General features: G+C 38.3%; 2 protein-coding genes across 4 annotated transcripts in view; one reads left to right on the top strand and one right to left on the bottom strand.

The window, feature by feature from the left end:
- macrod1 (mono-ADP ribosylhydrolase 1) overlaps nucleotides 1-23,631 on the bottom strand; it is a 228,923-nt gene that overhangs the window by 162,501 nt on the left and 42,791 nt on the right. The window lies entirely within an intron of this gene.
- flrt1b (fibronectin leucine rich transmembrane protein 1b) overlaps nucleotides 1-23,631 on the top strand; it is a 58,955-nt gene that overhangs the window by 30,177 nt on the left and 5,147 nt on the right. For both annotated transcript variants that reach the window (XM_038286530.1, XM_038286531.1), the window contains one exon: nucleotides 20,061-20,994. The gene's annotated coding sequence lies outside the window, so the exon portion shown is untranslated. The remainder of the gene's footprint in view (nucleotides 1-20,060; nucleotides 20,995-23,631) is intronic.

The raw sequence follows: 23,631 nt of genomic DNA, 5'->3' as shown, positions 1-23,631 counted from the left end.
AAAATTGGTCCAAAACTAACACTGTTCATTGAGGCTATTTTCATTCTAATTCATCTACAGTGATTGGCCCAGTTTTAATGGGCAGTCTAGTCATATCTCAGAGATAGATAAATGTTTTCTTTACCCCAACTGTCACACATTAAGCACACAAACAGTTTTCCTGTTTAGAAAAGTTGGCGTAATTATTACCATTTGCTAAATGGCAAAACAAAGACAGAAATTATATATACATAGTAATTGGAGGTTTTACACATATTGCTTTTGAATTTGGCCGCACTACCTTCAAACTTGAGTCAGTGAATTTGGATATTCCCCTACAAATCTCTCACAGTTGTTTGATAGAATTTTGTCCCATTCCTCCTCACAGTGCTGACTGTAGGTAACCATGCTCCCATACAACTTTTCTACTCGGTCCAAAACTTTCTGATGGGACGGAGATCAGAATCTATGACTGCCAATCAAAAACAGCATATTTGTTGTTATCAAGACAATCTAGAACTAATGTGTCTTTATGCTTCAGCCCATATGATTTTATTTTGTAATGATACCATTTATTTTGGGAAGTGCACCAGTTCTTCCTTCAGAAAAACAAACCTTACATGGTAGTGCCACCTTTGAGTTCACAGATGGGATGAGTTTCTCAGGATTAAAAGACATCTTTTTTTCCCCAAAACATTTTTAAGACAAATCAACTTTTTTGGCTATTCAGACTGACGGCTGCTTTCTCACCGAGTGTGCTTTCAGTCTATGTTACGCTCTCTATCCTGACATTTAGCAGATGGAAATTATTTTGTCAATGTTTTTCAACCGATAAAAAATAAACAGACAAAAAAAAAAAATGCAATTTTGCGAATATTGCGATTTTACTTCGAATTTTCCTTTGCACTAATCACAAACATTGAGATGTTTCACTACAAGGTGCCAGTTTGTCATGTCCTTGATGCTTGCTTGTCTGGAGTCCGTTGTTGTAGGATTTTACTGTAAACATTCTGTGGAAGAGTGCCAAATTCTACTTGCATGACTGGATTTGTGTGCTAGCTTTAGCTCTCTCTAACCTGCTGTTTGGCAACAAACCCACGTTAAAAGAGCAAACACCAAAAGAGCTGGAGTGGAAAATGTAGTGTCTTACACTAGTTAATTGCCCAAAGCCCATAACATCATCACCCCAGGCTCACACTGACTCCGGTCTTACCGTTGCGGTGCGGTGGGTGCGGAGCCGCAGTGATTCCAAGGCATTAAAAAGACGTAAACCTCTCTCACCGGCTGCTGAGCTGTCCGGCTGCGGTTACCGAGACACTCCGGCGCTGCAGCAAATTCCGCAAGAGAGCTATCCTTGCGGCGTGCCGGAGCCCTCCGCAACAAGCTCTCGCAAATATCCTTATTTGGGCCGTGTTATCGCGTGAAGTTACGTGAACTCAAGTGAACTTCTGTTAAATCTCCGGACCTGTTGCCGGAGCCGCACCGCACCGTAGTCAAAAGGGCGGTGTGAGAGGGGGTGTGCGGGAGTTGCGGTCTCCGTTGGCTCGGTAACCGCACCGGAGCCAGTGTGAGCAAGGGGTCAGTGACCCCTCACACCCCCACCATGGAGGGTTCTCCCTGCTGCCCTCTCGGAGGAGGCTTCGCAGCATTCGATGCAGGTCCAGCGAATTCCGAAACAGCTTCTTCCCCACTGCCATTAGACTGCTAAACTGATGATAAAACTCTAAATTAGGCGTCCCCAAAGTGGGTCCTGGAGGGCCGATGTCCTGCAGGATTTAGAGCTTTCCTGCTTCAGCACAGCTGATTAACATTGATGGCTGATTAACAGGCCTCTGCTAAACTGCAATGATCAGAATCAGCTGTGCTAAAGCAGAGAAACCTCTAAAACCTGCAGGAGAGCGGCCCTCCAGGACCCACTTTGGGGATGCCTGCTCTAAATCATGTCACAGACTCTGCATCAGACTGACAACACCAAACCAAAACACTGCATATTTGCACCATATATATTTAATGCTCTGAACTTCCATATCAATGCGTTTTTTGGCACTTACAATGCAAACCTTGCAAATGCAACTGATTGCTCCACCCGATTGTCAGATTCAACTTCAGACATTGGGAAAAAAGACTAGGATTTATCTGCATTAGTCAGTTTTTAGCAATACACCAAGTAGTGACAAATTCAACTTGACATTCTGCAGCCATACTTGGAAAAAGCAGAACCAAAAAAGAAGCCAAGTATTTAGCTAGAAATGTAATCAAGCTAAATATGTAAAATGGTTTACAACAGATGCTGCTTCGCACCTTGCAGCATCCTGCAAAAGTCAAGCTTTTCTCTAAGCAAATTCAGAGCTAATTGACCTCGACACAGCTCAAGGTGAGAGGCAGAAGATGGAGAAGCAGGGGTAGAGAGAATCCAGGATGGTGTGAAGTGCCATAAGAAAAAGAGTGGGAGGTAGTGTTGTCACAGTGCATAATGCTGTTGCTGTCATTGTTACTGGCTGGAAGAACAAAGAAGGGAAAACTACAGTGTTTGTGTGTCAGGAGAGTGAAGTCAGTGCAAGTTCACGAGTCAAAAGTGAAAGAAAAAGTACGGAACCGTGAAGAAAAGGCTGCGAGGGTGACTAAAGCGATTCTTTTAGAAGGAAAAAAAAAATCTCAGTGTAGATGTTTATTTTTAGTGGAACAACTACTGGTGTCAAACCACTGATCAGTGAGATGCAGATGAAAAATAAAAAGTACATTACTGACTGTGTTCAACACATCTGTCGTGACATTTATCAGCAATTTGACATTTATTCCTCCAAAAACTGGTGCAAATTTTAGAGCCGTGCTTCTGATTCCAGCAGCCATGTACGGCTCTTAATGGCAAAACTGGGAATGACATTTTAGAACAAATTATATTTGGCAATTAAACAGTCTACTAAAGGTTCACTTTCACCTCATAAAGAATATAAAATGAGATAGAGCTGAGAAGAATATTAATATTTGACTGTGGCTTAAACGATGCGGCACCTCTGTGCTAAAGAAAGGGGTGCAATAAGCATAAAGCACGAGTTAGCTTTAATTGTGAGTGAATGGAAACCATGCAGACGCACTTTAATGCAGAGCCTCTGGGAAGTTTGTTTTGAAAGCTTTTATCATTTCTGTCAATAACATAGTCTGCTGTAAATCTGGATAATCCACTTAGCAGCTGCAGATGAGCAGATGTTAGCAGTGATGTACGGATTACGGTTTCCTTGATCAATTTTAGATTTCAGCGAGCAGGCAGATTGTTCTACTGACCGTACACACAGCTGGTACTGCAGGGCTTTTATTAGCACTGGATTAACTGAGGGTGGTTCCAATGTTAAGTTCAGTTATTTAAAGCATGTTTTATATGTATTCCACTCAATATACTACTGCACTGAAAGACGAAAAATTTATAGTAATGATTTAAAACATTTTTAGATAGAGGTGCTCATAGATATTCCTGCAAAATATAAATAATACTAAGTAGATTTAGACATGATGCAGTTTAAGTGAACCACAAACTCTGGTGGAAATCAGATCATTTTTTGAAGCTCTATTGTTCAAATTCTTCTGAATAAAGGTCAGTTAGAGCCTGATTAGAGGCTCTTCACCATCAACCACCATGTTGGAATCCCTGTTCTTTTGTTTTTACCACGTTTCATCAGGTAATCCCACCAGACGGACCTGTAGGCTGTGAAGTAGGACCTCAACTTTCTTCCAAGGCTTCCTGCTGACAGTTAATTGGATTTGTCAGCTCCCTCTAACTTCCTGAGGCCATCATATTGTTTTCATTGTTGGTGGGATTCATGCCGTGTTTAATTACTAAATCCATATGATTTACCATCAGAAAGAAGCCTCTTCTAAACAACCCGTTTGCCTTCATTCATTTCCTGAGAATCTCTCCTTTTGGCTGATTTAGACAAATTTTAGGGAGAAAAATATCTGATCATTTGGATAACGGAAATAAACATATTAATAGAATGGGCATGTTAAAGTAGCCAAGTCATTAGTAAAAAAAATAAAAATAAAAAGGAAGAAAGTACTGTTTATTGGGTAAATTTCTAAATTCTAGATCCTTAAAAAAATATAGCTGTTTGTAATGTTTTCGTATTTGTGAAATTCAAACAGGAAGGTTTTCCAAGCGTTTCCTGTATTAGAACCCCCTAAAAATTGAATAACCATAAATAATACAGTATGGAAGAGTCGAACCTGGACTGGATTATTCCTGGCGGATTTGTTTTTAATGTACAGTTCTAAGTACCTTAAATCCAAAGGTGTTCATCCGAAAGATATCACTAAAACCTTCACTAGTGTTGATCGATTTTGGGAGCAGAGTGTATGTTCAATCATGGAAAAATAAACCAATCTATTCAAAATTTGTATGTTTCCTATCAGAAAGATGAACATGATAAATAGAATAGAAAATACCTTTATTGTCCCACAATGTGGTAATTGTGGTGTTACAGCAGCAGCAAAAGGTTTTAGAAGTGGTCACACAATGTGGACATTAGAAAGTGTATAAAAATAACAGAATAAGTAACAGAGTTAAGAAGTACTGTACTGTACAGTGTTTTTACTATATAAACACTGTATCTGGAGAGTGAATAATCAATAAACAGCTGTGGACCGTTTTACAGTAATGGATATGAGGAAAAATAGCAACAACATGAGAGATGTGCAAAATGGCAGCAGCATGTTATTTAACTAAGATAGACACGGTGCAAAAAGCAGCATGAATGTAACAACTTATTGAGGTTGTTGGGAACAGTGATGGTTATAAAGTCTTACATAAAATAATTAAACATAGCAATGTTACCTTCTCTTTTATGTTTTTGGAAATTGTTCAGAACCACATTAATGTAGTTTATAGTTTTTTCTGGGTTCCGATGTATTTTACGGTTGAATCATTTTTGTAATCATTTTAGTTTTAGCTCCCCCCCCCCACGTATTTCTGACAGGAGCACTAGCACCAGCTTTCGGTTACCTTAGAGATTGTAGCCCCACTAAATAAACATTAATAAAGGATGAAAAGTTGAACATTTCCTTGTGGTTTTTCTGATGATTACGAAACTTGCTGTGAAGATCAAAATAACTAAGAAAAAGCATTGGAGGGTATGAAGATTTGAATCTTGTTAGAATCTAAATATGCAAGTTTTGAGCTGTGGTACAGAGACAGATGTAGGGCTCCCGCTGGCAGCCTATTTCTGGCAGCAAAGTAATACCGTATATATAAGAAAAGCAGTTTCCATACTGTTGGTAGCGTAAGTGGTGAAGAAATGCTCTGATCAGCAAAGTCAGACAGCTAATGAACAAACTCTCAGCATACAGGCCTATAAAAACACCTTTTTTAGGTCTACCACTCATAACTTTTCCTCTGGCTTTGGGAAGCTTGTAGTGACAATTTTCATATAAAACATCATACATTTAAAATATTCCTGATTAATACTCAAGAGGTTTCCCTCCATAGCAATTAGCTAGCAGAGACATCTTCTCACTGGGTAATGGTTTTTATTTATCCTCTTATGTATGCCTTTCTATCAAAACTCAAATGAGTAAACAAATTTTAATTTTGGATAAACATAAACAGAGTAAATACAAAATAATAAGGCTTAAAATGTGTTATTTTCTTAAAGGGAAAATGTACTATTTAAACCAGCCTGGTCCTATGGAATCAGAGTCGGATGGTTCCAGAAGAAAGACAGAAACAGTAAAACGGAACCCAAAAGACAACACGAAGTAGGCTAATGTACGACACGTCAATCCTTGGTCTGAAGAACTTCCACTACACATGATAAACTAGATCACTTATATCTATCGCCTTGGGCAGGATTACATAGCTATCTCTAAGGGTTTGGGTCTGGGGTGAACCATCGGCAGGTTTCTTTTGTTTATCGAAACATAAGAAAATATGCAACAGTTGTGAACCAGGAGTGTCCAGAGGACACAAACATTTCCAGAACAACTCATATACCTAAGTTCAGGTCCTGGTGCATAAACAAGAACGAAAGAGAGAATAGGAGAAGTGACACCTAATGTTTCAAGGAAAACCACTGATGGAAAAAACAAAAAACAAAATGGTCTCTGATTTGGGAAGAAATAAAACTCTTGATAATTCTCAAAACATCCTATGGAAAGATATGGAAAGTGTGCGCACCCTTTAATCCAGACATGTAAGAAAAACATCATACAGACAATGAAACATGGTGGCGGTAGTGTGATGGTCTGCATCTGATTTTCTGGACCCACTATAGACTCAATTTTACTTTGGTTATCCAGCAGAAAAATGGTACCAGAAGGACCATTTCTGAATGGTTCTAAAAGCAACCAAAAGGTCTGGCTAAGACATATATTTTCCGTACTTACCTCAAAGTGTAGAATGAGGGCCCCGTGACAGAAGAGTAGTCATAGAAACGCTGCAATGCAATAGCTGAAGTGTGGATGCACTCACTAAATTCAAACCAAATGACCATGGCCAAGCCCTTCATTTCTGTAAGCTGGTGGGTCACATTTGTTATTAAACAGCTGCCAACACCTGCAGCATTCTAAAACACACACCTGCACCTACAACATAATCAACAGAGGCAGATTTTCCAGCTGGTAAAAAAAAAAAACTATAATCAATTGGGACGTCCCCATCTCACTCAACGGTCCACAGTCTACATAGCTTTTAATCAATGAAAACCAAGGAGGGCATCGCTAAATGATGCACTCTATACTCTCTAAAAATATGCTGTCATTTTATGATGCTGAAAAGCCAGAATGTTAATAGTCATACTTAATTAAACTGACAATTTTATCTGTTTACTCTTTTTGAGCCTGACGATTAATAATTACAAGCTTTTATGATTTTTAATGAATTAATATGTTTCAGAGGGCAATTTTGTATACAGAGACTTCACAATCAGTTGTTTTTATAAGGTTTTTATTTACTGTTTTTGTGTGTACTGGGATTTTATTCAAGTTGACATTTCTTGAGAATGAGTCATTTTATTCATCATAAGTGGTTGATTGTTTCATAATATTTAAAATGGATTTTAGTCCCAGTGATAAATATTCTTCAGGGTACTAGCATTATAAAGCCAATATTTAATAAAACATATTTGTTAAAAATGGTCTCCAAGCAACAACATAATCAGTGCTGTTTTTGAATGATTCCTCCAAAGGCAAGCTAAAGACTTGTTGCTAGTTGTTTCAAATCTATAATTGTGAGGTTTAAGGAATTACTTTAATAACCTTATATTAAGAATAATTTTTACTTGCATCAACTTCTGATTCTGGCATCAAAAGCAACAAAAGAAATAAAAGCTTTTAAGGGGCAAATACATTTTATTGGTACTGTACCTTTAAAAACCAGCCTCAGCTGTCTGCCCTATTTACTCACTGCAGCTAATTGAAGAGGAGCCCAAGTAGAAATTAGCAGCAAAAAGAAGCGACCCCTGGTGAGTGTGTGTGTGTTACAGCTGAGTGTCAAAGTGATGCTACATCAGGAAAACACAGTATTGAGCTTTTCTTCCCTTCAGATCCTTTGCTGATTATCCCTGCTTTGTTGCTCTCCTCGCCCTCCCCTCACTCCCTTCCAGTCTAAATGGAAGCTGTGTGTTGCCGACTTGGAAACCAAGTCACATCCCTCACACTTCTGTTTAGCCCATTCTTTGAGCCTCACACTTCTTCCTTTCCATTTTCCACCTCTACCTTTTTCTCCTTCTATCCTTCACATGCCCCCACCCTCACCCCCTCTCTGTCCAAGCCGACACCCTCGACTGATTCTGCTCGAGTCATGGCCTTCAGAGGCTGACAGGAATTCAGAGCCCCGTGTGTGCTCTCATGAATCCGTGTCTGCGGGCAGAGGTGAAATATGAACTGTTAAATATGAATGCGGCGCGTTGTTGGGATGCCGCGAAGCTGTGTCGCTCACACAAGGTGGTGAAAACAGGCGTGCGCTCACAGGCGAGTCTGTGTGGTATTATTCTGCATTACATTTACCGCCCATTTGGGTGCGATACTTGCCATACAAACACACGCAGACAAAGGCCCCGGATTCAGGCTTCACTGAATTTAAACCGTGCTCAGGCTGACAGTAATTTCTGCCTCCAAATTACATTCCAATGGCTTCATAAATCTGCTGCCTCCTCCTCCATCTTTTCTCCTCCTCTGCTCTCCCTCCTTTAACTCCAACCTCACTTCATTTTTACCCTATAAGCCTCCCCCTCCTCCTCATCCCTCTATCTACACCTCTATTTTCCTTCACATGCACCCCCCCACACACTCTCCTCTATCACTTATTTTCTCGTTTCCCCCACACTCCTTCTCCCTGGCGCTGGCTTGGTAAATGAGAAACAGGGAGGCTGAGATGGGGAGGTTACGTGTGTGGGGTAGTTAAACAGTAACACACACATAAATCCACACAGACCCCCCCAATCACAAACACACACGTGAACAACAAAATGTGTAAATACACACAGGCATGAGCACACACCCGCAGTCAAACATCATAAACAGCACATTACTCTCTGATGGAAAGACAAGCGTTTTTGTTGCCATGTATTTGAACTGGCTCATGCACATTTCAACGAGTCCACATGTGTGCACTCTTTTTAATGAGAGTGTTCATTTTACAGATAGTACCTCCAGGTGAAATAATTGCCAACGTTGGGCCCTGACGGCCGGTTCAAGTGTTCTCCGGCCGGTCGTATTTATTGGCTGTGAACACGCCCATAGGCTCCCTCAGCGCCGTTTTAACTGCTGCTCTGCTGCAGCTGCCGCTCGCATGCAATGAATACACGGGCGCAATATGCATAAGCACACGACGCAGACGGCAAGTTGGGCATTAACACCGTGCACATGAGCTAAGGGACAGGCCAGTAGAGAACAATAGACCGGCTGACAATGGGGCTCAGAGGAATTCTCTCCGCCGTATTAATATTCAGAAGAGCGGATGTTGAGAGAGTGTGCGTGTCAGCAGGGAGGCATGCTCATCAACCCCACTAACACCGAGGTTAGGCAGCCACATGATTGCAAAGTACTCTGATTCTGAATCCCTCAGTCCTGCTGCTTTTGCTTCCTCTGTCCAAGCTCTGCGCTGGACAGAGAGAGCAGAGGATCTGGGCCGTTACGAATGATTCCAATCGGTCCCATTAGGCAGAAGTTGGGCACAAATGGAGCAGGGATTTTGTCAATGTTTTGCTACCCGTCCACATCACTGTCAATTGTGTGATAATGCAGCAAAAAAAAGAATTACCAGAGGTAGCTTTTTAAAGATAATTTGTTAATTTTTCTTACTTATAATTCGTCCCTTTCCTCCACAGAAGCTTACTTTAGGACAAGGAACGCTATAAAGCTATGTAAGGCATCATAATACAAAAAAAACAAAACCCTTCAATCTAACAAGAATAAGATTTCACAATTATTTTAGGAGCTTCATAATAAAAGAATGCAATATAGATTTAGGGATTTATGAATCACATTCTGCATTTTAAAGAATTAGTAAGTGAGTCTAACATAATCCACTCCCTGTTTATTAACTCCATATCTCATGTTTTCAAATGCAAATCTATTTCCTAGGTGGTCCTGACATAAAAAATCCTCTCTTGAATGCAGGTTTCAGACATCCGTCTCTTAATCACTTCTTCATTTGATCTTTTTTAATTACAAACCAAACATCTATAGAAGAACCAAACCTTTAGATTACCAGATACCCGAGGCCAACTTCAGAAGGGTTTGAATGCAACTCTGTAACTCTTCTTTTTATTTTTCACCCGGAACCTAAAATGCCGCCAGACATATGATTTAACAGTGGTGGAGGCTTATGCAATGTAAATGTAATATAAGGTTGAAGCCAAAAATGAACTGGGAGAAATACGGTTAAGTAGACAGATATGTTGAGGGGTGAGGTGCAGTCAGCTGGCTTTCTGTTTTGCTTTTAAAGATCTGACCTGCCAATTTAAACCTTCTAATGACTTCTAAATATATACAAAGTTTGCTTTTTAATAAAAAAAAAATATGTAGTGTTTGTTCCCTAACTGAGGAAATAGTTTTAATCCACCAAAGTATATTAAAAAAATGACCAAAATACTCCTATTAATACACTAAAGCATACTGTGTTTAATGAAAAAGAAAATTAATAGTGTTAATTACAGGAGATCAACTCAAGACTAGAATAAACCAGAATAGAAAATACTTTTATTGTCCCGGAATGGGGAAATTCTGATGTTCAAAGCAGCAAAAACATTATAGAAAAATAGGTAACACAAATATGGACCTAAGAAAAATGTATAAGAATAACATAATAGTGAAGAGTTAAAAGATAAACAATTAAATATTGTACTGTAGTGTGTTTCATATCTTCCAATTTTGGGAAATAATCCATCTTTGAACCCACAGAAGAACCCTAACTAATAATATCATTTTATGTGGTTCATTCAGGCTGTTAGACAGCGAGAGAGAGCAAGACTTGTAGCAAATAGCATTAAGCCGAGGGTATTAAAGCTAAGCTACACTGCAAAAACTATCTCAAAATGAGTAAAAATGTATTAAATTAAGAGTATTTACCCTAATTTGAGCAGGTAATTAAGATGATTTGTCAATGGAATAAGTATTTTTGCTCTTAAAATAAGGTATCTAGATAATATGAACTTGAAATAAGACAATGCAATTGTTTTTTCTTATTTTAAGTGTAAATTGTCTTGCTCCACTGGCAAAGCGTATCACTTAAATCCTTAATTCAAGAAAAATGCACTTATTTTAAGAAAAAAAATGACTTATTTAGATTTTTTTTTTTTTTTTTTGCAGTGTTGGTTGGATTCCTGATTTATAAACAACGTTTGCAGCACTGTTTCAAAAAACTAATTGACACTATAAGTTAATATATTGAACTTTTTTAATCAGTGTTTATGTAAAATAGTGACTGCTCTCTCCTACATATACTGCTATCACATAAATAAAAATAATCGCTCAGGCCTGGAAGAGTAGAAGGAAATATTTTCCATGCATTTTATATATCTTCCTGTGTCAGAGGTCGGAAATTGTCTCTAAACGGCACATATGAAGATACTGGATGCATATCTACCCATACTGTTCCACCATCTGGAAGCTGTAATAACATAAAGGGTTTAGAGCTCATATTTACATATCTGCACACCTTCCTCTCAAACTTCTTGCCCGTTTTATTTAGTATTTATGCAGTCGTCAGCAGCAGCACTAAGGTGCAATGTGTGCCCATGCAGTTATATTACAGTCAGTTCATTCAGCCATGTTGTTGTCACCGGGTGTCTCTGCCTCCGTTCGGCAGAGAAAAATAAATAGCTAATATTTCATCATTACTATTCAAAGCAAAAACTGTGGGTGAGGCCACAGTGAAAGTCACACAGTGCTGAATGCCTGAAGGCTGCACAGTTGTCACCGTCTGGCTGACAAAAGCAGAAAGATTTCTGTCTCCCCAAGGAACAGCACATTTTCTGTGAACTGTGTTATGCATGAAAAAAAAAAGGAAACGGGCAACGTAAGAGAGCTGTGGCAGGGTCAGGGAGAAATGTTTTAGATCAAAGTAACGCTGGGTCGCAAGAGCTTATGAGAACTTCTTCATGTTCGTCTTCATTTACTGCCTTTAGTGCAAGTAGAAGTCAAAGAAACCAAATAGTTTTCTTTTTTTCTATAAACACTTCCTTTAAAGCCCATCAGGGAAATAGAAAAAAAAACTTAAAACATTACACTTTTATATTTGCAACACCTTCATTCACCTTAGGAGAAACTATATAAAGTAACATAACACTTCATGAGTTAAGACCGCTGAATTTATAATTCACAAAAAAGGAGCTACTTATTCTCTCTGAGTGATTAACCATTCCCTTCTCCATGGATTCATTGCCCGTATAGTCTGCTCTAGTCTTTGTATTTCTACGTAGAGCTTCTGCAAAGATCAGTCCCTGAATGAAAGCCAAGAACGTTCAACAGAATGAGAGTAAAGGACTTTAATGATGGCGAACAGATCATAGTTATTTACCTCTCACTCTGATGGAATACTCTAACAGTTTAAGTCCATTCATTAAAGATGTGATCCAGGAAGTAGGTCAGTAGTTAGGATACATTGATTGTCTGATTAACAGCATTTGATGCAGCCAGATTGATGCAGGAATACATGAAACTTTCACGTCCACGCTACGATGGTCGCTAATCATCATGAGATGGACATCATCGCCAATTCTTCCTCTGTAGGATGGGATGGATTTACCCTAACAGAAGGGGCTAAGAGCTCCGTCATGCTTGAAGTGGAGTCGCAGCTCCTCCGCATCAAAATAAGTCAGTTCAGATGGATAAGGAAGAATCCCTAAGAGCTCCTTTAGATGTGGTGGCAGCAAAAACAATCTGCTGTTCCTCTGTGATATTTTAATGTCAGTATTTACCAAAATCTAAGTCTTTTCCCCAAAACTAAACTGTTAAGCTTATGCCATGTAGAAAAAATGAGGTTCTGAGAGGGAAAATGGGTTAAACCTGCCATTACCAATGTGTACCTTTTAAAGTGCATGGAAGGTGGATATGCTGGAAAGTCTTAGGGGGAAATATGGAAAACATAAATCTTAGATTATATGTTTATTTGCCAGTGCAAGGCAGCAGCCCACTGCCCCTTCCTCTAACCCTGATAAACATTTCTATCCATTCCCATCTCTCCAAATGTTTTTGACTCCTGACTCCCTGCTTTTCCTCTTCATGACCCCCCCCCCATGTCTGCATACTGAGTTTGACTTCTGAAAATCCCTGACAGTTTGAAGGGCAGCCTGAACTTTACACACATATCAGTATCTAATGGGTGACGGCAGTGAGCTGTGGGGAAACGCTGCACTTACAGGCACCGATACAGGCAGATATTTTGCCTGAAGTAGATAAAGATTAGCGAAGGGTGTAAGAAAGGTTGGGTCGCCGAACAAATCCCATTACAGGAGGATTGTTTTTAAACTAACTGCTCCCAATATTCAAGGTGACCACTGCTTTCTATACACAGCTAATCAGGCTACATCATAAGCTCCATTTCTGTTAATGAACTCCAGATAAACAATAATAAAAAAAATATTTGAGTGTGTGTGTTTACTATAGTGTTGCATCATTTGTTTGTTAGTAACACTTTTTTATGGATTTTGAAAAGTCTGACTTTTTACCGATCTTGCAGGGTTTTTAAAACTTTAGGTTGTTTATTTGGGGTGGTTTTGTTTAGTTAAAATTAGTGTTGCGCCGATGCCATTTTTTGGCCCCGATACCGATACCCGATACCTGGCTGTACAGTATCGGCCGATACCGATACCATAATAATGTAAAATAATTTCCATCATGGCTTTGTCAAGCTGTTGCCTACCTTTGTGAAGAAGGAACAAATCTAATACAAAGTGAATCCAGTAGAACTTTTTATTGCCTACCTGGAATTGGTGACGATAGTTGAATAAACTTATGGCTCTCAAAATGGTATCGGTGTCCTATTTGTTGGTACTCACCGATACCACCATTTTAGGGCAGTATCGGGGCCCCGTCCGATACTGGTATCGGTATCGGTGCAACACTAGTTAAAATACTTGTTTCAGGATAGTTTAAGGTCATGTTAAGGTCACGTTTGCAGACAAGTTTAGGACCTAATGCCTTTTCCTGATTAGACATACAGAGGGGGTTAATGTTGTTTAAATAGAAAACCTCCCCCCCAAAGCACCGCATCACACAAGGGTTCAAGTTTTACCAGCAAAAGTTAAGTTTTTTCACAGCAGGAAAGACTCTTTTTTTGGTTTATTAAAAGTAATTTAGTCTGTTAAATAATCAGATAAAAGCTGCAACAATATTATTTTCCTGCCTACAGCTATCAACACCTACAACACCCGTTAAAAAAAAATGGGATTAATAAAGTATTTTTGAATTGAACTGAATTTTGCTTTATTTATTATTACATCAATTAATTTTCTAATAAGAAATTAATGACACAGATTTTGAATAAAGTGAAGCTAAAACAATCAGTTTAGAAGAGAAAGAATGTTTATTATTTTAAAGAGACATGTTTTTATTGAACAATATCTTTAGAATACCATTTTTAATTGAGCCTTTACGATTAAAACATAGTTTGATGAGTAGACTGACACCTCAGCAGTTCAGAGCCGATACGTCTATAAACCTGCAGCCTTTTTCCTGAATTTACTTTGGGTCAGAATTTGCCGCTCTGTTTGGCTGTGGATGTGACATTAAGCACGTTCATATTAAATGTGTCCAACCTAACAAACAATTCAAGAGAATATTCAAGATGGATTTTGTGGGTACTCTGAAGCAAATAGCATTCAGCTCAGCTCAGACACCAATGGCAACTCCACATAACATGGAAAAATAATAAATAACCTTGTCAAGCAGGAGTGTGAGCTACAAGAATGACAATAGGCTGCAGTCCTGTGTTTTGGCCACAGGTGGCAGTATCCTTAATAAACTCCTATATGACCCTTTAAATGCAAAAGGTTTATATAAAAATGTTTGCTTTGAGTCCATTGCTTTTTTCTGCACATTGCATGATTTAGTCTTTGAAGGATTCTTAATGATTCATCTACTTTTAAATGTGTTTATAATTATCTCAAAACACGATTAATCAGAGCTTTTAAACCTTCTAAATATCAAATTAAATACAAAAAATGTAATTAAATATGAAATTAAATATACTAGTATTCCTGATGAAGCATGGCCATATGGCCCCCAGTACTCTGTTCATAGATACTTTTTCATAACATATTTAATTTTTCTGTTAGTTTACCAAATAAACACCTGGCAGTGTCATCTTGTTTAACATTGTGTAGATTTAGTCTAAACCTTTAGAAAAGGCTCTGGTTCTAAAGTGTGAACAGAACGTAGACTTTAACTTTAAAGCCACTAATTCAAGGAGGAATTTCTGACAATTGTTTTAATTATAACAATTACAACAGGTTTCACTGACACTGACCCAAGTTATTAATGGCATGAATAGGTTTGAAAGCTTCATAGCTTTAAAGTACCATAAAAGCACATCGTAAAGTATCCTTTGTATGTTTCTTTATACCTTACTGTTGGACCGTTTTTGATCCGGAACTTTTGGTCTCAGTATTTCTTCAAACAGTAATTTGAACCAAGACTTTCTGTGAGATTGAATTTTCTTTCTAAAGATATTATTTAACTTTGTGTTAAATAATAACACAACTCAATATGCGTTGAGATGTTTTTATGCACAGTAATTTACTGAATTTACTCTGCTTAAATAGCAAAGCTGAGATGTAGGCTAGAATAATATTTAAGCATATTTCTGGCATTTCAGCTTCTCTCGGTAAAGCCGTCTCCCACACATCCAGAACAGATCACAGGACATGCAGAGAGCGGCTGCAGCACCCAGTACAGTCTCCCATTAAACATCACTGTAAGGCTGAAATTAAACGTTGCTAATTGGGGAAACACAACTTTGTTTGACAACATTTATAATGAGAATGAAGTCATCCAAATAACAATTGGACAGTGAGCATTAAAAAACTAAACTAACCAGCAGATGCGCAGCTCAGTAGCAGATTACGGTTAACAGAGCTGCCATCCAGTGCCGGCTTTCCACCTTATATGATTTGTTTGATTGATTGAGTTTGATTACCACTGATTATATAAATGTGCTTTGTGCGGTATTGTTGAGTAAAAAACAGAGATAAATGTCCACAGCTTGAATACAATACTCCTATTTGGTATAATATAATAATTTTTTTGGTTTATGACTAAACTCAGGGCTACTTCATTTGTACTAAATTTACTTTTTCACTAATTTAGAACCTCAACAGAATTTGCTGTTAGTCCAATTTTCACCAAGTTAAACTTCAGTTTTTTACTTTTTTTAAAGAGTTTTTCCCCCCCCCACATTTTTAGATCTACATGACTCACTGCTCTACTTAAGATTTCAACTATAATCATGTCAAATATTTTGTATTTTATTTTGACTCTGGACTGGAGCCCATTAATTTTAGACTCATTTAAAGCAGTCTTATAGTGTAATTCCTGACAGGCTCTAGCCAGCTATCAAAATCTCCTTTCTTTAGCTAAATCTAATCAAATGTATATTTTCTAGGAGTTGATCACATAACAAGATTAGTTAAACTGCAGCTGAAAAAAAACACATTAAAACTATGTTACCAGAAGCTTCATACAGCTACTGGAAAACAATGGAAGTAGGAATAGATGAGCCTACAAATGTAGGACATGACAAATATGATTTAAGACCTATTGTATTATATTTTGGACATATTCAAACTTTTTAGGATCCAGCTGCTCCTTAAACTCTATCTAAGTTAATGCATTTTTAAACACCCCAATTATTTGACTGCCTTCTGAAATGTTTGTTTATATTTCTGTACATTTTCTATTCATTACAATGCGAGCTTGACTTTTAATATCATAAGCATTAATTATTCAACGTGTCTCAGTGGAATATTCAATCCCTTTTTTTTATTATACATCCCTTCCTTCATGTTTAAACTCTTTGCAGTATAGTTAGGTCATTTCTTCAGCTGTAGCTCAACTTATAAAGGTTCTCATACATCATTATTGCCCTTGAAAAGGCAGTGTTTACTCTCTTTCCATGCAAACTACATTTTACAAACACTGTTTAGCATTCTGTCCCAAATGAAGCGGTTTTCATTACATATTTCTGCTTCATTCTGCTCAGAGAAATCTTTTTACGATCCACAAACCGGATATCACATTTCTCATGTTCTTATGAATAGGACAATTTATATTACCACATAACTGCTTCCTCCAAACTGCACCCAGTAAAACGCATTCCTTCCCATCTGTTTAGCTAGTCTTATTGCTGAATATAAAATAAAAAAACGCAAATATACCATCGCCTAGACTGTCAGGTGTTCAGTTTAAACATTAAGCACCCTTGGTGAACATACACAGACTATAGTTTAAGTCAGTTAAACAAATCCTTCTGGGCTCCAGCGTGTGTCCTTCAGAAAGGAAAATGAGGTCAGTTTTATTTGTTTCTGTTTGTGTTTTTGCAAACTGGATGAAAATCTCGCAGTTGGCTTTGTAGTCTCCCAACTCTGGGATGAAGTGAATGGGCGAATGTGAGCAGCGGAGCCGCTAATGGCTTCTGATGAATCTGTCTGTGAGCCTGATAAAAACCTTGTATTTTTAAAGCCAGTATTCACCCGGGGTTTTATTTTCTTCATAAGATACAGGCACTTAGTGTGTGGCTGTTAATGAAAGATACTCGGCTTTGTTCAAAGTTAAAAAAAAGAAATAAGTAAAACTGACATAAAACATGCTGTTTCCTTAATGGGAGGTCTGATGTGTGTTGGGAGCATAATGTTGCACATATGCAGCACTGACCTTCATTTTTTACAACGTACTTCATTTCTAAAGGTACAACCATTCTGACGGGATAATTATTGAGTCCTTTTAGTACTCCATATTATGTCAACAGTTATATAACAGTCATATTACAACTTGGTGCTATTTAAAACAAATTCACATGATAAAAAATAAAACTAAACAAAGAAATAAAAACTGTTTTAGGTATAACAAAATCCAAACTGCAGCTACAACATCTGAATATTATTCTAGTTTAAACAGGAGAAATAAATACCATCCAAAGGTGACTTTTTTGCTGTAATTCAATTCAAAAATGTCATTGACCAGCTGCCTTGCACTGGCAACCAAAAACCAGAAATAAAAATTTATATATTTTTTATTACTGCTAATTTCTCAATGATTTGCAGATGAAATTCAGTTATTTTTTAACAAAAATGAGAATATAGAGTATATAAGACCACAAACAAGACATTCTAATGCAGAAACATCAGTCTGCCTAAAAGATCTCCATGTGCTGGACTGTATATGCAGGCTTTGTTGGTCAGGGCTCCTTCTGCATGAATCAGTGCATCAATAAGACCTGTTGGCCTGTTAAGAAATCCCAGCCTGATTGAATTGTTGCTTTCAGCTCTACAGACTTTAATTCAGCTCAGTTTGCTGCCTGTTAACACAGTGGTACCAAAGTAACTAAAGCAGCATTGGTGCTTTTGGTGCAGAAAGCAGGTGGACTAACACTCAGAGGAATAACATCGGTTCACTCTAAAACTAAAGCAGGTTTGATTCTCGGCCTCTCTGCTCTCTTTGGAATCTGGGATCCTGATCTAGAAAAAAAGGATAAAATGTCCCTTTATTCTGAACAGACCACAGGAAACACACCTGTCGGTTTTCTCCTTAGCTCTGGTGAAACACTTTTCTCCTGTATTAATGCAGGGAATGCATCAGTAGCTTCAGATATCCTGGATACATTTGTGGAAAGAGTTGTCATCTTGCATTTGGGAAAGTTGTAAGTTCAACTCCAACCAGTTCCTCTGGAGTCTGGACAAGGCATTAAAATTGTGCCGATCTGTGCGTCTGTATCTGTGTTTGGGTGAATGTGGCTATGTTGTAAAGCTCTTGCACTGGTCAGTATTGCTGTAAAAGCTCTGTATAAATTCAGTGTATTTATGTGTAGTGACTCCATGCTGCTTGTCTTTTTCTGCCACTTTTGCATTCCACGGAATTTTCCATTAATACGTTTAGACACTGCATACAGTAAATAGCCTGCAGAAAGTATCAACCATTGTCAGCACTTTCCCATGTAAGCCATAACATAATGATGAAGCAATAAAAATCTGTCTTTGTCATCTTGGTGAGTGTTCACATAATCAGAAATTAGTATCTTTAAACCATACTCAGATGTAACTGAAAAAAAGTTGAAATATATAACTTTTTTTTTAATCTATATAATATTTATGTTTAAATTTTCACCTGAATTTCTGAAATGAAGCACCAATTTAACTCATGTTGTTTGAGGTGCACCTTTATACCACAGCGTCATGGAATCCCATAAATGTTACTTTATCTTTCTATTCTGACCATATGGGAAGCTGTTTTATTACAAAATTACATTCTCGGTTTTGTAATAAATCGGTCAAAACTCTTTGGGATCTCTAACTCACACAAAAAGCCCAACCCAAACTGTATAAACCTTTAACCTTGAATCCCTTTTTACAAAAGGTTCCCAAATATTAAGTCAAAAATTAAGTACAGGCACAATGAACCCACTTTTCATTCAGAGTCCAGTTACCTTAAAAAATAAGTTAAAGCAATTAGTTTAACTCTAGGAGTAAACTAAAATGACAATAAATCTTTAAATATATGGCTTTTATATAATTTATATAAAGTTTTCACTGTAAAATATTCTGTTTAGTATATTTGTTATTTATCATATCAAAACAGAGGCTATTTGCCTCCATTCCTCCCCAATAAGTCCAGCCTACAGGAGAGGTTGTGTTTTCAAGGTTGTGTTTTCCTTTTGTCAGCAGTGACAATAGTTTGAAAGCAGAAGAAGGTGCTGGCCTTTCTGCAAGTAAATCAGTGATGGCAAACACTGTAAAGCCTTGTTCTCCCGGGTGGATAATGGTTTTTATGGGTCATTTCAAAAGTTAATCAGTGATTTTTAATGGACTGTAGCTGAATGATAGGCCTTTCATCTGTGCTGCAGGTGCCCCCACCTCAAAGTCAGCTTGTTGGGGTCGGGGGGAGTGGGGGGGGCCTCCAACAAAGAACATTCTGTTATGGATAACAAAAGAGTGCATAATCAGTCAAATTCGCTTCCAAACATAAAATGTTAAATATGAGAGCAGATACTAAACATCTGCTCAGCAACTTCAGTGAATGAGTGTGAAGCTATTCAAACACATTTGTGCATTTTCATGTAATGAATAAATTTATAAACAGTCCAAGCAGAGGAAGAGGCCATGTTAAGCCAGTGGTTGTATGAAAGTCAATTTATTTGTTGCTTTAGGAGTTTGTTGGTCTGTCTATGTGAGCAGCTGAACACATCCACTTAATATTAGTATAAATGTAAGAGTGATGTTTCAAAATGATCACGATCATCATCAGTAATACCCGTAGAAAAAAGATAACTTCATATATAAACAACAGAAATGAATGCTAACAATAAAGCTCATCTTTTAGTATTATTTCCTTCATCTCGACATAAATTCTGATGTTTTTTCCTTTTGCCTCTGTCTTTACAGATGAATGACTACTACTAGCTCCCAACCAGCGGCTGATCTGCTGAAGTGAAGGATTTTCAAAGATTGTCTATTTCTTCAAGGCTGCAGCACAGAGCTCCCTACATTGAACTGTGTACCAGCACTACTCAGAGAGGGCTCTATACAGCAGTGAATATCCTCTGACTTTGCAGATGATCCGTGTGATCTAGAAGAAGCTTAGAGACTCAACACAGGACAGTTGGACTAAACATTTTAATCGTCATCAGTAAACTGTGACACTTATTTTGGAGTAATTGTGATTTCTCCTTTGAGGCCTGTTTAACGCATCCTCTCATCTCTCCCCGCTTTTCACCAATCCAAATCCCTACCTGTCTTTTCAAATTGAGTGTAGCCCGATACGGCACTATTTCTGCATGACCTAGTGCTTGCATGGGGATCCAGGATTGTTTTTGACTTCCAAGTAAGACCCTGAAGCTGTCAGCCATCTTCTGACTGCCTGCCCGCCCAACTGCAGCATTTGGGTGTGGAGGGGTAGTTCCAGAATTAATCCTCTGGACACTCAATGAAGATGACTTAAGTTGGCAGGCCTGAAAGCCCCTTACTCAGAAAGAGAGAACAAGGCTTGGCAGGAACACTAGCACCCACCAAACACACACAAATGTGGAAGCCGTGGCGGCTTTGAGCCATGCTGGTGTTGCTACTTGTGGAGCCCTGGAGTACAGGCTATCATCATCCCTATCATAATTCACCAAAGCTGAGGAAGATTCCACAGCCCGAAGGAAAGAGGCTACACTTCTGAACGATTCAAAGGAGACTGTGAAACCGTGCTAACACAGAGAGATCCAGAGCGGCATCTTCAATCACACGCACAGACATTCTAATACTCCTCTCCACAAATCCCCGATACAGGAAAAACAAAGCTGCGGCGGACGTGAAAGGCACAGAGACTGAGCAGGTTAGAAAGCCCTCTGCAATCACACACTGGGTCGATCAGACCTTTTACACGCACGTCTTCGCTGTGCTTTCAACACATCGAGATTAACTGCACTTACAGGTGGTTTTCTGCTACATGATAAGCAAAAAAAAATACAAAGACACACAAAGGTTCAGAGCTTAAAGAGCGACCTTTCTAAGGACCTCACATCAAGGCAAAAAGTGAAACCAGTTGATTTTATGCTCCACTAACCCTAATCCATGATAGGCCAACTGAAATCTAAAAAAGGTTTAGCTTCAGTAAATGCATCACACCTGAGCAGTATCAGGCTGCACTAGAAATTTACTCTTTAGTGTGGAACTTGTGACTGAGTAAAAAGGACTCAATTAGAGACTTTTACTACAAATTTTCTGTTTGAAAATGAAATGACAGGAAGAAAAAAAAGAAAGAGGATTTCTGAAAGGGAAATATTTTCAGGCATCATTCATCTTCTACAAGACGGAGACTGTAGACAAAGATATACAGAGTTAATACAAAAACTCGGCTGGAATTATGATTTTAAATCATTAAGGAGGAAAAAAATTAAACAAATTGGCACAAAGTGACAAAGTGTACCTAAACCCAATAACAGGATTGCCATCCTTTTGATAAATATAGCATTTGGATCTCTGTCAATGTGGGAGTTTGGTCCTATCTTCTTCACTTGTTTTAATGCAGCCAAATCAGACAGAAGCCTGTTAAACATATTTCTACGGCACCTAAGCAATATTTAGGTCTCACTCTGACTGAGCTACTACAAACATTACTTCTTTAGAATTCAAGGTCTTTTTAAATCATTTTTATCCTTAAACTGTCGAACTTATGATCTGATATTCTCCTTCAGGATTTTCTAGTAGAGTAGAATCGATTATACTAGTAACCACAACAGTTAATTAAAAAGATTATAGTATTATCACCTCAGATTATCCTAATGTAATATTAGAATGTTTTTAATCTAAGAAATATGTTGTAGGTTAATACTTTTTCACAGCTCTATAAATTGAATCTTTTCTCCTGTCAAGTATAAAGCTAGATGCAACTCATCTATTCTGAATGAATGTAGAAAATGAAATGAGTTTCTGCTTTGATTTGGTGAGTTATAAAACCTTACAAAGTAAGGTTTTCTGTTATTGGCGTAGGTTAGTTTGATTTCTACGGAAACCTCTGTCCTATAACCTGTAGGACTTAAGTAATTAATAAATACAATGCAGAGAGGGACAAAGCTTAAAGCCTAGGCCCCTTTGGGGAAAAAAAAACTGTTTTATTTTACTATAAGCAAATTGTTATCAAACACCTGACTTAAAAGAGGGCCCCAGGTAGAGAAAATACATTTTAAATGCTGTCATTTATAGTTCCTAAAGAAAATACGCCAGAACTGGTGTCGGCTGGTCACATAATTTCAGACCAAGAATCTGATCAGTTCTTATCTACAGCAGAGAAGAGGCTGAGGAGTGAGAAAGAGAGGAAGGGGGGGATCTGCTGCATCTGAATAGAAAATAAGGTCTCTGTTGCCAAGGAGGAGAGGAGATGAGGAGTTGTAGGCAGGGAGACTAAACCCCTTCTGATTGATCCAATCTCAGTGTGTAGGAATCAACAAACAACTGGAGAGGAAACGATAAAGGAGGATTAGAAGAAGATGGAGACATTTGAAGAGAAGACAGGGATACTTCTGTAAACAAACCTTAAAGTGGATATAATGACAGGTCATAAAGGGAAGGCGTGCGGATGAGAGAGGTAGACGGTGTCAAAGATAAAATTGCAGAGAAATAAGAAAGCGAGAGATCGAACAAGGGACGGCGTAGGACAGAACATCTGAAGATCATTAAAGCAACATGTCGATTGGAAACCTTAGCATGTGGGCGAAAACACACAAACAAGCTTGTGCCAAGAAGATATTTATGAGAGGAAAGTGGGGATGTTGTGGCGCCGAAACATATGCTAGTTGATATTCATAGAGCATCCCAATCTGGTCTCAGCTCCTACCTTTACACTCCCTTTATGTACATGCTCATGTCTACTTTCTCTGTCTTTGAAAACACAGGTTACAGCTGAAAAAGGGTTGAAAAGAGGGAATCAGAACAAGGTTCATGCCAAATTCTGTAGCACACACAACTATTCACCCTGATGTATCTAATACAGTGTCAGGCCGAGACAGGAGCTTGTTGTTGTAGATACAGATCTCTGTCACATTTTTACACTGAGAAGCAGCACAGCCATATAAAAGCACCAAACAAAGCTATTTTTACACCTATCTAGCCGAAAAAAACAACACTCAGTCAGGGATTGGATCCATTCTTCTTTCTGCAGCGAACTCAGCTGATACCGATTTCAGTCTTCTCTGCCAGCAACTCATTTCCCCTTTCCTCCCCTGACTGACTGTCCAAGTCTCCATCTGTCTCCTCAGCCCCTTCCAACCTCTTCATTTCTTCTATTGTTGCCATCTCTTGTTTGCTTTGCATGGATTTTGACTGCAGCCGAGGGGCAATTTTGCATCGAGCACAGAGTTCACACACGAACACACACGTGTGGGTATAAAGGGGGGAAGAGAGAGAAAGCTTGCCTGTGGAGGATTTGTTTATCAAATGTGCTGTCAAATCACGTCAGGCCTTTCACATCAGG

Source organism: Cyprinodon tularosa, unplaced genomic scaffold (assembly GCF_016077235.1).
Source record: "Cyprinodon tularosa strain WSP-4 unplaced genomic scaffold, ASM1607723v1 ctg228, whole genome shotgun sequence".
Lineage (NCBI taxonomy): Eukaryota > Metazoa > Chordata > Actinopteri > Cyprinodontiformes > Cyprinodontidae > Cyprinodon > Cyprinodon tularosa.
This window is presented reverse-complemented; position numbering and strand designations above follow the sequence as displayed.